The sequence below is a fragment of the Perca flavescens genome, chromosome 23 (assembly GCF_004354835.1).
Source record: "Perca flavescens isolate YP-PL-M2 chromosome 23, PFLA_1.0, whole genome shotgun sequence".
Taxonomy (NCBI): Eukaryota; Metazoa; Chordata; class Actinopteri; order Perciformes; family Percidae; genus Perca; species Perca flavescens.
Window position 1 is genome coordinate 25,881,756 of NC_041353.1, and position 17,823 is coordinate 25,899,578.

At 43.5% G+C, this 17,823-nt stretch overlaps 1 protein-coding gene across 7 annotated transcripts in view; it reads left to right on the forward strand.

Moving 5' to 3' along the window:
* LOC114549865 (pleckstrin homology domain-containing family A member 5) overlaps positions 1-17,823 on the forward strand; it is a 249,965-nt gene that overhangs the window by 118,018 nt on the left and 114,124 nt on the right. The window contains exon 1 of one of the 7 annotated variants that reach the window (XM_028570154.1): positions 1,791-1,853. The exons of the other annotated variants lie outside the window; for them this stretch is intronic. The gene's annotated coding sequence lies outside the window, so the exon portion shown is untranslated. Of the gene's footprint in view, positions 1-1,790; positions 1,854-17,823 lie in introns of those variants that run through there. 7 annotated transcript variants of the gene reach the window in all.

Genomic DNA, 17,823 nt, shown 5'->3' on the forward strand with positions numbered 1-17,823 from the left:
ATACATCACTTTTACAGTGGCTCCGCCTGTAACTGCAGGAGCAGAAGCCAGTTTTCATGAAAACAACATGACACTGGACCATTTTGTATTTTTAAAGATATTTTTTGGGGGGGCATTTAAGGCCTTTATTTCCATAAGACAGCTGAAGACATGAAGAGGGAGAGAGAGAGAGAGAGGGGGGGATGTCGCAGTCGAACCCGCGGCCCACTGCGTCGAGGAGTAAACCTCTATATATGGGTGCGTGCTCTACCAGGTGAGCTACCCAGGCGCCCCACACTGTAGCATTTTAAACAACCAAACAGCATCATCCAGCTGTTTGGACCGATAATGGTCTACCACTGAATCCGTCAGCGTGGCGTTCACTACCGAGGCCGTTTGTAACCCTAAGGCTACCGGCAGCGTCTCTTTACTTCACCTGTCCAACTGACTTCAGCCGTTTAGATAGCAGACAGCTGACCGTCCTGCTGTGATAACAGACATGTGCACTAAGCACAGACACGCCTCCTTTATGGACCCGCGGGGGTGCACCGCTGCAGAATGAAACACACACACACACACACACATATATATATATATATATATATATATATATATATATATATATATATATATATATATATATATATGTATATATATATATATATATATATATATATATATATATATATATATATATATATATATATGTGTGTATATATATATATATATATATATATATATATATATATATATATATTAGGGCTGTCAAAATTAACACGTTAATTTTTGCGTTAATTCTTTAATATTTAAGTTGTTAAAAAGAATTAACAAAATTAACGCAGCTGTGTTTGTTTACTTCATGTGGCGGCTGAGAAACGTAATACGTCTCCATAACACCAGGCGGCGCCACACACTTTTTTTTTCCGGAAATCCAAAGCCAGACTGTCATGGCGGCCGTTCAGAATACGATCTCATATTGTACTAAAATAGTTCACTGAAACATTTTTCTGAAAACATTGTAAGCGAGAAATAGGCCGTGCAGTTACAATCAAACATTCAATCAGATTAATTTACTTACTAATTAAATAAGTTTCACGTGTGCGTGTGTGTGTGTGTGTGTGTGCATGTGTGCATGCATGCATGTACATGTAAACAGCCTGGGATTCAAACCCAGATCTGACGGATGATAATGTATATTGTCTCTTTCGTTGTGCGCTGCATTCACAATCTGCATCTCTACGCTGTCTGTGGAGTCGCTGCTTCTAGGCTGCCCTCAGTTCAGCCAGACCTGGTGTCTTTCCCTGGTTTTAAAAGGCTGCATTACACTAAAGGTGATGTCATTTGCTGAACTCACCAGACTGTTCTAGCTGTTCTACCACTTAGTCATTGTATCCACATTATTGGTGATTCTCGAAACTCTCATTGTGTTAATATTTTGTGAAAGCACCAGTAGTCAACCCTACAATGTAGCCGCAATATCGGCATCAATGTATTCGGTCCAAAATGTCGTGATGTCTGATTTTTCTGCCCAGCTGTACTCCAGGTTGACACATCTGTGTGATAACACGAGCACAGTGGTGGTGCAGGCAGAGCGGGAGAGAGAAGGTGAGGAGGGGAGGGGGGTGGGGGAGAGTGCTGTTTTAGCAGCGCTCGCACAAGCAGAGCTGCCTTCACCCGGAGCAAAGCCCATGGAAGAGGCAGCCGTCCTCCCGCTCCGCCTGCCTCCGTCCACTCGCTCTGCTCCCATTCCTCTGGTGAGTCAACATGCTGGGGTGGACTTTAACGCTGTTGTGTTCTTCTACCATGTGTAGCTATATTTCCCCTGGAACGCAGAGAGTGTGAAATGCGGCGCACAGTGTGGCATATGCTGAGAGGTTAGTTATATTGGCAGTGTTGGATTGCGATGCAAGATTTCACACACACGCTGTTGCCAAGGCTTTCTTTCCAAAATATGAGCAAAAATAAAAGGAGCTGTGCTTCGCCGGCGCGGCTCTGAGCTGTTGGTGTGCTGGTCAGCTGGCTGATTCAGAGCTGCAATTTTGCTCGGCAGCTCCTGTCATTGCTGCTGCTGCTGCTGAAGCAACTGCTGCTTGTGTTTCCACTCAATACTCCTCAATTTGTCAAACTCAGTCCGAGCCAGATCTTGGAGCGTTGCCTCGTTTCCCACGCCAGTTGTTACTAACGATGGATTTTAGGTTTTTCGCTAGGGTTAGGGTTAAACTAACTAGGCTTAATGTCTGTCTGTCTAGGGGTAACAAAAAAATAACAGGGGTTAGGGGTAGAAAATCACAACATGTATATGTGTTCTATCTATTAGATAAGATGTTGGGATTCTCGAGCCATAATGGATTGGAAAACAGATGATACTGGGATTGTCAACACCTATCTGTCTCCCTATTTAGTCCCGATACATGGGTGCTGATTGGATTTGTATAGAGAGCCGAAGTCACGCCCCTTCCGGTGGACATCATGGGACCTTAATTTGGAAAAAAATATGAACGAGAGTCAATGGAGAGATAATAATAATTTTTGGATCCCGTTTTGAATTGAGCCATGTATTACAAATATGATGTTCGTCAAAAAGATCATTTTCTCAGTTAGCCGTAGGTTTGTCACATGACCACTTAGTTTAGTGTGAAACCGCTCAGTGAACTACATCTCTCGTCTTACACAATCTACATCCCCTAGCTTGATGCTCAACTTGCTCGCTAGCTAGCTAGCTTAGCTCTGTTCCACAACACATATAACGTTATCTTACCTGCTGGGTTTTATCCAGTCAAGTTTTTTCAGCAGATAAGCAAAATAACGAGCGAGATCCTCTGCCCATTAGAGTAACGTTACATCCCTGGTACGATACACACAGACATTGTAGCTTCAGCCAGACGTCATCCATGCGACATTGAAGTGTGTAGTCTTTGTAATTATGTATTTTCACAGTCTTATACTTCAACAGTTTAACAATAAAACAAGACTTTCTTCGGTTGAAAAATTATCTTCTAAATTGACGAACATCATATTTGTAATCCATGGCTCAATTCAAACGGGATAAAAAAATATATTATTATTCCTCCATTGACTCTCGTTCATATTTTTTTGAAAGATAGGTCCCATTGGCCGGGAGTAGAAGGGCGGGACTTCGGCTCTCTATTGTGATTTTCATTTATTGTGATCCTAGAAGTATAGTGATTGGATAGTATTGAGTATTGGGATTATCTTCTCCTTCTTTAACCAAAACAAGAGTTGAATAAAACATTTCTGGAGACAATGTATCCATGAAACATTTCTAAAAACTGATTGTTTTCTAAGAAGAATGTACATCACGTGTCAGTCAGTCTGACATTTATTTCATTTGTAGAAGAAGAACATAACATGGATTTTCTGCTTTTTCTGCTTTGGCTCTGTTTTGCTGGAAACAGATATGATCTAGCGGTACCGTAGAAAAAGGAAATATCAATCAATCCAAGGGCGTAACTCTGGGTTCAACATTGCGGGGGTTGAGATCTCCACCTTTGAGCTAAGTTGAAATTGTGTCAAACACTTCATTTTCTGCATTCTGGTGAATTTTTCTACATAAGTCATGGTGCAAATGTCTTGATGTATGCAAGAAGAAATTATAATAGGTTTTTGGGGTGGGTTGCACTGGCTAGTTTGGATTATTGGAGATGGGTGGGTTGTAACCCCCCCATCCCCCCTGTAAATTACGCTTATGGGTCAATCATTGTTAAAATACATACAGATTATCGATTATTGGGAAAAGAATCACTTTTAAAAAACGCTGCATAAAAAAATCACGATACATAGGATTTTAAATTTTTTTCCCACCCCGACTACCTACATGCATACATACACACATATATATATATATATATATATATATATATATATATATATATATATATATAGTATGTGGTAACCTACACAGCACTGTGCTCCCGTCTCCAGCAGCATGATGCTGACAGTCCCATCAGATATGCTGTCATCATAGTCCTAATGCACACGTGACAAACTTGAGGCCCGTCTAGTTGTGCGTTCACACCAAAATGACGGAAACTGTTTCTCAAACTGCAACTACGCAACATTCGAAAGCAGATTTTTGGCAGATTTGCTTAGAGAGTCAGAAATTCCCACAGAACCAGGGCGTTTTCATATTCAGGCTGTGAAACAGGTTGCTGTGAGACGGCTGTGTGGTAGCCTGCTTTTAAAAATGTTCTTATTGTTTTGCTTGATTTGCCAAATCGGTGATGGCTAAGGATCTATTTTGAGGGCTTTATGTCGACCAAGTTGGACGCTCCAGGGAGTGAACGGGGGGGGGGATGTTTGAGTGAGGGATTCTGTGGAAGTCAGACAAAGCTTTGCCAATTATACACAGAGAAAGAACAGAGAGTGTAATGAAGCATCTCCATCACCGTGACACAAGGATGTGCTGTTTGTACCACGTTTTTTGGTAAACGAAGAGATGGGAACTGACTGGGGGGGGAAGTTTTGACATGCACAGGAAATTCGGAATGGAGTGTGACCACCAGCAAACTAGTTCTTTCTGATGTCTCTTTGAAACCAGACTTCAATGCAAATTGAGTGGAAAGCTCAATTTGCACCGAGGCTCTATTGAGCGATCAGTGCAGTTGTCATCTGACCTGTTTGTGTCGCTGTGTATTTGTGCATTCCAGTCCTCTCAGCAGTGGCCTATATGTGTAAGTGAAGGCATCTAGTTCATAATGTATAGACTAGGGCTGGGCGATATGGTTGAAAAGTGTATCACGATATAAGTTTTTCATATCGGTCGATATCGATAATTATTGATATTTTTTATGACCTATTTAAAATAAGGACCAGGAGAATATATTAAATTTAAACATTTTTATTTTAAACTTAACCCTGCTCTGATTATAATCCCCTCAGTTATAAAAGCAGAAATGTCAACACAACCATGGAAAACACTCAAATAATTCAAATGTAAACAGGTCTAAAATCACAATGAACACTTAACAATTATCTCTTAACATTAAGGTGCAAAATTAAAGAATAAGTAAGAAATGCTTAATAAAGTGTCATAAAATAGTGCAAAGTGTTAGCTAAATATAAGAAACCTGAGAAGGAACTATTTTCTGCAGGTTTAGTGCTAGGTTGGTAACTTGGCTTCTGGACAGTGCTCAGCATGTCTGCCTCCGTTATTTCTTTGTAGCGTTTAGTAAGGCGCTGATGCAGAGTACCTCTCCATGGTGGTCTGCTGCTTGTAGTGTTTAGTAAGGCGCTGATGCAGAGTACCTCTCCATGGTGGTCTGCTGCTTGTAGTGTTTAGTAAGGTGCTGATGCAGAGTACCTCTCCATGGTGGTCTGCTGCTTGTAGTGTTTAGTAAGGTGCTGATGCAGAGTACCTCTCCATGGTGGTCTGCTGCTTGTAGTGTTTAGTAAGGTGCTGATGCAGAGTACCTCTCCATGGTGGTCTGCTGCTTGTAGTGTTTAGTAAGGTGCTGATGCAGAGTACCTCTCCATGGTGGTCTGCTGCTTGTAGTGTTTAGTAAGGTGCTGATGCAGAGTACCTCTCCATGGTGGTCTGCTGCTTGTAGTGTTTAGTAAGGTGCTGATGCAGAGTACCTCTCCATGGTGGTCTGCTGCTTGTAGTGTTTAGTAAGGTGCTGATGCAGAGTACCTCTCCATGGTGGTCTGCTGCTTGTAGTGTTTAGTAAGGTGCTGATGCAGAGTACCTCTCCATGGTGGTCTGCTGCTTGTGCCGTGTTGCAGCTGCAGATGTTGTTGGACGTTGATGGCGAATACGGCTGTGCTCCAAAGTGTGAGCGCGGCTAAAGTGGTAAAACAAGTTTATGGTCGTACCAGTGTTGGTGGGGACGACGGTCTGACGACATTGGTCTGACTACGGTCACACTTATAAAATCCCCAAAACTGCCATACTGACTTTTCCTGTTTTATCAACGATTTCCTCGCTCGCTCCGGCACTCACTTTCCACTCCACGCCGGTTCTGTTATTGAAGAACACGAGACAACGATGTGGCGCAACCAAACATGATACTGTTACATGATTGGCTGTTAGAGTGTCACTCCCCACGTTGCTAGGTTGCCAGAGAGTGAGGGCCTTTGTTCATGCAACCAAACTTGATTCACAACCTCTGGTTTCTTCTGATGAAGAAAAACAAGTTATCGAACGTTTTATCGACCGCATTTTCTATTGATATTGATTATGTGTCTATCGCGATACATATCGTTATCGTTTTATCGCCCAGCCCTAGTATAGACCCTCACGTCCTATGAGTGCTTCATTTCCATTTGGATGGGAGCAAAGCACCCTCTTCATCTTTTCTTACCCAATAGATTCACTACGAAATCAGATCTGGAAGAGTCAAATATAGATTTCACAATCAATGAATCCATCTTTTTGCAAAGAAAGTCATTTATAATAATGGTCAAATCAATGAATTATTTAGTCACTGACAAATACGATGAGTCTAAGTCTATGAATGTTTCTGTGTCATTAAAGACCATATCAGTCTTTCCATTGCATGTGTTGTGTGTTTAAGCAGGCCTCAATTCCTGCTACCTCTGGTTATTTGCTATTATTCAAATTAATATAATCTTTACGGGGGATTCCCAATATAAGTGATAGTGTTGATGTAATTAACCCCGTTTAAGTAACATAGTCTCTTGCATCTTGTGCCAATACCTGGGGCATGTTCAATCTCAAAACGGTGTCCAACATGTTGCTACGATTTCCGTGTTGAACGCCATGTTTCCTCTGAATGGTATGAAACGACTTTGAGTTATGTTTATTCTCGTTTGGTGGGCGAACAAACAAAAAGATGAGACAGACAGCCTGTACGGCTGGTCGCCACTGTGCAGCGCCCACTGATTAGAGCGCTCTGAGTAGTCCTTAAGACTAGAAAAGCACTATATAAATACAGTCCATCTACAAAGGGTCACTTTAGACACACTGGGAGTGAGAATGTGTTGACATTGTTAGGATTATAATAGGTCAAAAGGTTCTAGTGACAGGGTTGCCACCATAGATATAGAACTACTGACATGTGGAAAGTGATGCCAGCCTCCTGGTCTCTTTGGTCCTTCTGGTAAAGCAGTTAGGTGCTGCACAGCTGACAACCATACTTGCTGCCATAGGTGACAATTGTAAACAGTACCCTAGTAAGATGGCGGACAGTTATGCCATAAGTTATGACGTCATGTCATATCTATTGTTCTATATCTATGGTTGCCACGTTGTCTCTACAGCGCCCTCTTACTTTTATTTGATGGTAAATGCAGGGGGGGACATTGTTTTCAATTGGACTGGGTCCACCCCCATGCAGTTTTTATTTTTTTGCGTTGTTATGTTTTCTAATGTCCAGCTAATAGTTTAGTTATTCAAATTCAATAAAACTTAATAATGGTGTAAATTGTAGTGTAGTTAGTCGATTTCTTTTGCCGCAGTGATGGTATTATTTTTACCTTTTTCAGGTATAAAAAAGGTCTTAAAAGTCATCACATTTGTACTTACAACATGTGCAGTACCGTACAATACCCTAGAGGCTTTCATATAGCCATCCATATTTTCAGTTTCTTTCAAGGTCTTGGAAGCCTTTATAGAATCAAATGATTGTTTTGCAGCTGTTTACCAATTTATATGCTCAATACCTTAATACATTGTTGTCTGTTTTCTGAACAAGTCAGCATTTTCAACACTTTACAGACACCCTGATTAATCAATCAATCAATAAATATCAATCCCAGAAAAATCGTCAACAGATTCACACATGAATTGGTTGTTGCAGCCTTAGACATGCAGTACTTTCTCCATTGTCTCAAAAAGTAGTAGCAATAACCACATGTGAAAATGATGCACGTTGTACCTTTAATAAATCCTACAGTACATGTGAAAAACATGTGTTCCTGATATGAGCAAGATGTAAGTGCTTTGTACATAAAGTATGAGCACTCAGCCACTTATCCAGTGGCTGAGTGCTCATGTGCAGCCCAACACATCCTATCTGTAATGGATAGTTACCGGCAGGTCTTGAAGATCATTGGAAGTTACTCATCAGCCAAACACTTAAAGCTTGAAAATGTAAAAAAGAGTTTTTTGTCTGGCTAAAGGTCAGGACAAGGATGATACTGTATCACTGGCCTTTTTATGCACTGAGAGGGCTGTGGGTGTCGAGGCTAACTGCAGCTGGCTGTGATGATGATGATGATGATGATGTTGATAAGTGGAGAGGAAATGTGGAGGAAAGGATATAAGGACAGAAGAGACAGGTGGCCACTATTCCTTCCAGATTCCCATCTCTCCAGCATTTCTCTGGTGGAATCCTTAACAAGCTGATACAGTGAACTCCAGGGACCTTCATCACAATCGCAATCCCATCAACCGTCTGTCGCAGTTACCAATAGCAACATGGGAGCAAGTCCGGGAGTGTGATAGCAATATGAGTGATGTGCTTTGTGTGGCATAGGAAATACAGTGGAATACTAGAGGAAAGCATGAGGAATTGTCATGTTCTTATTTGTAGAGGAACTCTTCTCACAATATCGTGTCACATGAAAATCCATCTTGTCACGCTTCACAAAATGCCTACCATCCACTAAAGACTTTGAACAGACTTTAAATAGACTAAAGTGGCCTTCCTCCACAGCACTGCAGAGGAGGGTCTGGCTAGTCCACACAGCATTCCGGGATGAAAAACGTGCTCTGGTTTATTGGCATTTCTTTAAACCAATCACAATCGTCTTGGGTGGCGTTAAGCACCGGATGGAGCCACGGTGCCTCTGCAAAATAGCCTCGGGAAGGAACTTGTTTTGGTGGAACGTGTACGTTCAAAAGTTGTTGTCGTGCGAGAGAAAACAGTCTAGCTAGCTGTCTGGATTTACCCTGCAGAGATCTGAGGAGCAGTTAACCATAGTCCTCACAAATCCACCGGAGGTTAGAACGGCAACACAAAGAAAGAGGAAGGGGACGGACATGTATTCCGCGGTATGTAAAAAAAAAAAAAAAAAAAAAGTTACAGCACGCCTCTATTTTGCGGTGAAAATTCTCCGCCTCTTAAAAGCAGGTGTAAACCAGCCGCAAGCAGGTTTCCTGGCATATGTCTCCTGGTGAAATGGCGGCAGTAATCCGAGCAAGACGAAGATGTAGGCCAAGGAGACGAGCTGCCACAAGGATCACACTTTTTCAGTGAAGACGAAATCATTAAGCAGCCATGCAATATTAGAGTTACTGGAAGAAATCAAAGATGACATTGAATCTCAGACTCAGCATTCAAATTCCATTCCAGCGGTTGTTAAACTCCTCGCTACGTTACAAATATTTACATCAGGATCATTTCAAACAGTCCTAGCATCAGCAGTGGGAATATGGCAGTCTGCACTCAGCCGTATCATAGCAACAGTGCGCAATTTACGGTGTTTATAGTGGGCGGAGGAACTGCTGGTTTGGTAAATACGACGTAAGCTGAAGTATCACAACGTGCACTCTCTGCGGGTTAGACGCTGATAATGCTACATTCGCAAATGTACATACATCTGGCCCACAGGCTCATTAGAAAGGAGCTTCACCATTACTTTGTAAAAAATATAAAAAAAACATAAATAACTGTGTGGTCTCATTTGTTCATTTGTATCAAGAACTTTTAGTTGTGTACTTTTACTCAAAGTGTTGGTGTCCATGCAGTTGCAAATTGAATCACACTGCACGACTGCATCTTATTGGTATTCCTCTACCACACAGCTCAGACATAACCCACAGGTAAACAGACTTGTCCAACAGCACAGCGGGTCTCTCAGCTAACCTGATTAAGACTCTTCCTCTAGTAATAATGAGAGAGAGGAATTGGCTTCTTATTGAGCAACAAAGGCGATTTGTTGTGCTGCTGGGTCTCCGAGCTTTGGCTTGCTGCTGGTTTGAATGGGTTGGCACGCTCATCCTGACGGCTTTATGCGAGTGGAACAGCACATTAACTCGACAAGCCAAGTTGGTATCTGAGGTAGAGCTGCTTAGGGTTGTCTGGCAGGAGTTTCTACATGGCGAGGAGCGGTGGAAGAAGTATTCTGATAAGATATTTAACAGCAGCCTCCGCGGTAAGCTATCATCATTATACGCTGAACTTTGTCAGGCTAGGACCAACTACCTCTACAGAAAAAAGAAAGGAACTTTATTATAAAGCTGAACCTTTGGGGAAACGAATTATGACATACTGTCAAAACTGCTCTATATTCTTATCCAAGGATGAGAACATGGATATGAAATACCAGCAAGAAGTGTATTTCTTCTAATAGGCGTGGAACATTGAGCAGTCAAACGCAGAACATTCATCACAAAAGATAAAGTTATAATAAAAAACAATACAAAATATCAGTATTTTCCTGTAAACTGGAATGTCTGATAGGGCTCATTTCAACAGCAGCATCTATATATTCCACCTCCTACCGTCATGTTGAATAGAGTTATACAAAATAAATGAAACATCCACTAAAAGTAGGACATTTCTGTAACATTATTCCAGCATTTCTCCAATGAAAAAACACTACATATTAGAGGTGTGACGAGACTAAACGTGACGAGATTTCTCGTCGAGGTAAAAAGTGTCTCGCAATATCAGAGCAGCAGCCATGAGTCTGACTTTGACCTCAAAATTAGCATCGCAAATCCCCCGGCCGTTCCCCAAAGTTGACTCCGAGTTAACTTTTGCAGGGATAGCGGAAGAAAAAAGCTGCCCGTAAAACCCAGCGTTAGAACGTTAGAGAGTACCACCGCTCTCTCTCTCTCTCTCTCTATCTCTCTCTCTCTTTCTCTTGGCTGAGACACACACGTGGCGTGCAGTTCACTGTGGCGCTGTCCTGCGCAGACCACTCTCTTTCTCTGTTAAAATGAGTCGGGAAACAGACAGCAAAACCTAACTTTACTTTTAATGATATTAAACAAAGACAAATGTTCTCCCTTCATCCTATAATGGTCATAAATGGATACTAGAGTAGCCTAGTAGACTAGAGTAGCATAGTCGTGTCCTTGGGCAAGACACTGAACTCCGAATTGCTCCCGACTCTGCTCCATCGCTACCTGAAAATGCGTGAAAGTTAGTAATAAACCTGGAAGTAGCTCTTTAAGTTTTTATTACTAGCATTAAGCCTCCAACCTGGCCTGGGATCGCCTCGGGATCCCCCAGTAAGAGCTGGTTAATGTGGCTCGGGAAAGGGAAGTTTGGGTTCCCCTGCTGGAGCTGCTCCCCCCGCGACCCGACACTGGATAAGCGGACGAAGATGGATGGATGGATGGATGGATGGATGGATGGATGGATTAAGCCTTTGATTGGTCGATGGGGTTAGGTGTTAGTGACCTGTGCAGGCCAAGACCGAGGCAATGTTATTGCAGAGCGAGGAGGAGGGAGCAGGGAGAAGCCGGCAGGTCAGAGGTGATGGAGAGAAGCATCTGGATGGCTGGCAGACAGAGAGAGAGAGCTCACTGAGAAGGTAAAGGAGAAAATGAGAGGGAAAAGGTCGAGGAGGGGGCAGTGAGAACAAAAAATGCAGCCAGAGCGAGGAAGGGGGGTGGAAGGAAAGAAATGAAGGGAAGGAAAAGGGAAAGGGTGAGGCAGGGCTGTCAGTGCTGCTGGCCTTTTCTCAAAGGTTAGTGGCCTGGCCACAGGGAGAGATGGCGAATGGAAGCGGCTCTGCAGGGAGGACACACACACACACACACACACACACACACACACACACGGCAGCTTTGTCACATGGCATTTAAAACAAAGAACGTCCGTCTACACTGAGGACTGACATTAAACATCAGCTAGCAATTCACATTGACGGATTTAGCTGATCATTGTATTATTGTTCAGTGTGTGTGTGTGTGTGTGTGTGTGTGTGTGTGTGTGTGTGTGTTAAATGTCAGCTCTGTGGCAGTTACGAACGACGCAATCGTCATGAACGCGCTGTGTTGCTATGACAACACAAACAAACTGTTGCTGGTGCGCATGTCCATCGTGACGTCATGGGCCAGTCAACGAGGATGATCCGGGTATTTTCGAGCTCCATGACTGCTTAATGCGCTTTTGAGCAACTCTCATTGGAATGAACAGGGCTTCGCGCCAAACGCTGTATCCAGTTCTCTTCATACATCCATGGTTGGGCATAGTTTTCATTTCAACAACTCTGATTCCAATTCCGATTCTTCCTTTCCTTTCCGGTTCTTATCGATTCTCGGTTCCGATTCTTTGAGGGGTGGAGTTGAAACCATATAAATAAAATGGATAGAAAGGCCATTGAACCCGTGGTCATTTGATTGGTACACAACAAGATGGCGATTGTTGTTAGTTGTCATAGTGACAATACACGTCAGTGGGGCCGTAAACTGTTAGACCCAGCAACAGTGGGTCAGTGGACCGCTAACATTAGACCCAGCAGCAGTGGGTCAGACCACTAACATTAGACCCAGCAGCAGTGGGTCCGACCACTAACGTTAGACCCAGCAGCAGTGGGTCAGCCAGACCACTAACATTAGACCCAGCAACAGTGGGTCAGCAGACCACTAACGTTAGACCCAGCAACAGTGGGTCAGCAGAACGCTAACGTTAGACCCAGCAACAGTGGGTCAGCAGAACGCTAACGTTAGACCCAGCAGCAGTGGGTCAGACCACTAACATTAGACCCAGCAGCAGTGGGTCAGACCTCCAACGTTAGACCCAGCAGCAGTGGGTCAGCTGACCACTTACGTTAGACCCAGCAACAGTGGGTGAGGGGATCCCTTACGTTAGACCCAGCAGCAGTGGGTCAGCATAACGCTAACGTTAGACCCAGCAGCAGTGGGTCAGACCACTAACGTTAGACCCAGCAGCAGTGGGTCAGCAGACCACTAACGTTAGACCCAGCATCAGTGGGTCAGACCACTAACGTTAGACCCAGCAGCAGTGGGTCAGCGGGCCGTTAACGTTAGACCCAGCAGCAGTGGGTCAGCAGACCACTAACGTTAGACCCAGCAGCAGTGGGTCAGACCACTAACGTTAGACCCAGCAGCAGTGGGTCAGCCGACCACTAACGTTAGACCCAGCAGCAGTGGGTCAGCAGACCACTAACGTTAGACCCAGTGGCAGTGGGTCAGCAGACCACTAACGTTAGACCCAGTGGCAGTGGGTCAGCAGACCACTAACGTTAGACCCAGCAGCAGTGGGTCAGCAGACCACTAACATTAGACCCAGCAGCAGTGGGTCAGACCACTAACATTAGACCCAGCAGCAGTGGGTCAGCAGACCACTAACGTTAGACCCAGCAATAGTGGGTCAGCAGACCACTAGTGTTAGACCCAGCAACAGTGGGTCAGACCACTAACGTTAGACCCAGCAGCAGTGGGTCAGCAGAACGCCAACGTTAAACCCAGCAGCAGTGGGTCAGCAGACCACTAACATTAGACCCAGCAGCAGTGGGTCAGCAGACCACTAACATTAGACCCAGCAGCAGTGGGTCAGCAGACCACTAACGTTAGACCCAGCAGCAGTGGGTCAGCAGAACGCTAACGTTAGACCCAGCAGCAGTGGGTCAGACCACTAACATTAGACCCAGCAGCAGTGGGTCAGCAGACCACTAACGTTAGACCCAGCAGCAGTGGGTCAGCAGAACGCTAACGTTAGACCCAGCAGCAGTGGGTCAGACCACTAACGTTAGACCCAGCAGCAGTGGGTCAGACCACTAACGTTAGACCCAGCAGCAGTGGGTCAGCAGAACGCTAGCCTTAGACCCAGCGGCAGTGCTGGGTCAGCAGAACGCTAGCCTTAGACCCAGCCTGCTGTTCAACTCATTCTCTGTAACCAATGCAGCATGAAAGTATGGCGGAACCAGCAAGCCAGCCAGCCGGTGTTAGTTGGCTAACGTTAGCTTGCTAACTCCACCTTAACGTTAACCCCTCGCCACATCATTGACAAAAGCCCAATAAAGCTGTAACTCGGGGCAATAACAACATGCTTTATGTGGATGAAGCATGAAGTTAATTTGATTCATTTAGCGGCTGGCTCTCTGCCTCGTAACGTTACTGCTCCGCTGCTTGTTTGTCCGTTACTGCAAAACCTCAGCTCCGAGACTTGCCGGAAGTCATCTTATTATCGGAAGATTATACCTTACCATGGCAATAGTACACATAAAAATGTCTGCTGCTCTGACCATTCTGCTACATTAATGTGAATGGAAATGTCCTTTCTAACCATTTTATTTCTATGGTTGAAACAGGTCACATCACACAATTTTACAGATAAGAAGAACATTTTATTTAGAGTCAGTGGTGATTTACAGTTTTTACCGGGCTGTTTCAACGTTAAAAAAAAAGCCACTCTAGAGTGCCGCTTACTGTGCTCCATGGCTGCAACACAACAAGCCTGGAAATAAAGCGTTTATCGGTGTTTTAAGGCCTCAACGTCACCTTCCAGGCTGGAAGGCATTTAGGATTAGGCAATGGTTATGGTTATGGTTAGGATTAGGATTAGGATTAGGATTAGGATTAGGGTTAGGGTTAGGATTAGGGTTAAGGTTAGGATTAGGTGCCTTGAAGTCAACGGTCACAGCGCTGCCTGGAAAAAGACGTTGGGGGGCTTAAAACACCATCGAACAAATAAAGTGGCTGCTAGGGAAAACTTGCACGTTAAACTGATGATCGGATTCCAAACCAAATTTTTCCCAACGATTCCAATAAAAAAAATAAAACAATTTTGGAATTGTGATTTTTGAAACGATTCTAAATTGGAACCGGTTCTCGATGCCCGATCCCATTCAAGCATGATGTTGCACTTGATTAGTGCGTGGGACTGTCCTATTCAAAATAGGTTCTGCAGTGAGAGAGTTTGTATTTTCTGTCAGTGCTGCCTGTAGCTGTTTATGTGTAAATATCCATCTTGTGTAATGAGAATAAGAAGCTGTGTCTTTCATGAGGTGACTCAGGCATCTTTTGTCTCATCAGAGCTATGTCAAGCCTTGCAGGCGGAGATGTGACTGTGTGTAATGAAGCCCCTGGTTTGAAAGGCGGCTTTAAGTTGGAGCTGAGAGCCTGTTGAAGGCGCGCTGATGCTTTATTCACAACGTGTCATATTTCTATGATGTGCTGCTCCTTCGCTGTGCGTCTCATTATCAGAGGCAGATATGTCTCAGCTCCTTCGACGGTACTCGTCTTTTCTTTTTCTATTTAAAAAAAAAGACTGGTGGAATGTAACTAAGTAGATTTAATCGGATCTGTACTTTACAAATTTGAAGTCTTTTCGTTTCGTTCCACTTTCTACTTCTACTCTTCTACTCTAATCTGACAGCTTGAGTTACTAGTTACTTTACACATTAAGATTACTGCACACAGAACACATGTAGTTTATAAAATATGATTCTAAAGAAAACTAGCCAACAATATAACGGTCAACAAGTCCAGCGGACATGATGAGACCATTAAACACACAACTGGTTTTAAAATGGAAGGATTTTTCTGCATTGAATACTTTAAGTATTTTCCCTGATGATATTTAAATACTTTTGCAAGTAAAATTTTTAATGCAGGACTTTTACTTGTAACAGGGTATTTTAACAAGAAAGATTATTTTGCACATTACGTTTATCAAGTAAACTCTTATTTTGTCTTATGTTCTTATTTTTGTTTGTTAAAGTTAAAATGGGAAAAGAATGAAAGGAAATGTCACGGTTTAAAGTGTTTTCACTGTTGATTTGTTCAACAGTTTCACTGTTTTTTAACTTCAATAACATCTTTCCAAAAGTCAATGAGTAATGGTGTGAAATAATCCTGATAATCCCTTGTTCTAAATATTTTGAGGGGGACGTGTCCGGAACCTATGCCTCAGTTCTTGGCCCTTTTCAGCCCTCTGGCTCTCCTCCAGATGCAGGGGACCAAAGTAGCAGAGCAGTCCCAGTCCTGGTGTTGCATGGCTGGCTAGATTAGACCCAGGAGGGGCCCCCCTTTCCTCCCTGACTCCATCCGGCTCCTGCACATCTGGCATCTCCAGATGTAGGGTAAAAACAGTGCAGCTGCTCAGCCTCCATCTGCTGCCAACAAATGCTGGACCCCCCAGAGAGCCCACTGAGTTTATCCAACGATTCTCACTCAGGTGTCAGAGGTGATGCTAAAAAAATCTGTGTAAACGTCTACAATCTATTTATGATATAAACGTTTGGTGTGTGTCATGGCAAAATGCATCAAACTAGTGTTTTATTCACTATTCGTTCAACCGGGCTATCTCCACAGCGCCGTGAAGTAAGGTCTGGCTGCACCGCAGATGCATTCTGGGATAGGAGAACAAGAAAAAAAACGCCTGTGGGTTGTTTGCATTTCTTTAAACCAATCACAACGGTCTAAGCTCCAGACGCAGCGGCGGTGGCTCTGCTAAATAGTCTGAGGAAGGAACTTGTTTTGGTGGAACATTTGCAGCCCGCAAAAGAAAACGTCACATACAATATTAAAGGTGCCCTGCCACACATATTTCATAACTTTGTGGTAATGTCTGAAGTTCTAACCATGGACTCTGTAACCTTGGTTACCTTGTTTCAAGCCATTCTACCATGGTATAGAAAGCCTGCAGGGAGACTCAGCTCAATTTCTGCCAGTTCTCATCAACAAGCTAAAATGTTTGAATCTGATTGGCTAACAGCTAGCCAATGAGAGCCTGGCTGTCAGAATCCTTTACCCAGCCCAACTCGGCAAGGTCATGAATAGTAAAGAGCTCAGGCAACATGATGTCAGACTGACCAGCTTTTGTGATTGGTCTGATTTCTCTGCCTATTTCTGTTCAGTGGCTAGAGCTGACAGAGGAGGTAGCAGTTCATTTTCACATTCACAACGTAACACAAAGACATATGGACCGAAGATATTTCAAAAAATACAAGTAAAAACGGTTTTGTATGGCCGGGCACCTTTAAATGAAGTTAACTGTTGACACAATACAGGAAGGTTAGCTATTTAAATTAGCTGATATAAACATATTCTTTGTAAATCTTTACAATCATTCACCTAAAGAACCAAGCAGGCCTGCCCTGTTGCACCGTCCAACTCTTCTTAAAAACTTGACATTTTCAAGTTTGTTGATGTTTCTTGAAGCGAAGAGATTTTGAGAACGGCAACACACAGAGAGCGGACATCCTGCGCGTGCTTCATCCTGAAAATGTCCTTGCGTTGACCCAGACTATAATTAGACCAATCAGGCCCCTGATTCTGAGTCACCCACCCAGCCACTTTAACCAGTCTCAGAGGGAATGTTTCCTCTGGACAGCCTGAGTCAGACTGAGCACCCGCAAATCATCACTGACACAAAATATCACTGTCAGCGCTGCACCACCGCAAACAGCTGGTTCGGTGTTTTCCACCGACGTGACGGATTGAAGCTCTCAACGTCTGGCTTGCGGTTCAACTCAAGGTGAAAGAAGGGGTGATAAAGTGTGTGTTCAGATCGGCAGAGCGAAGGAAACGCGTGTGCAGAACTGATCGTATTAGTAACGTTCTGAACTGTAAACAGCCCCAGTTTACAAGAACAATGGCAATGTGTGGGATGTTGAACGTGCATAACATCACACTGCAGTACTGTACTGTAGTTCAGATTCCTGCTCTGATGCAGAATAAAGGAGCTACTGTACAGGATCGTGAGTAAATCAGCATTCAGCTGTGAGATCTGCAAAAGTGAAAATGTTTCTTTAGTAAAAGTCTCATCAAGTATCATCAGGAACATGTAGTTAAAGTATTAAAAGTAAATAATTGTCCTCCCATTGTAGAAAGAGTAAAGGATCCACCCAGCTGTGTGTTTAATGGTCTCATCATCTCAGCTGGACTTGTAGCCGTTATATTGTTGGCTAGTTAACTTCAAACATGTGTTTAGTGTGCAG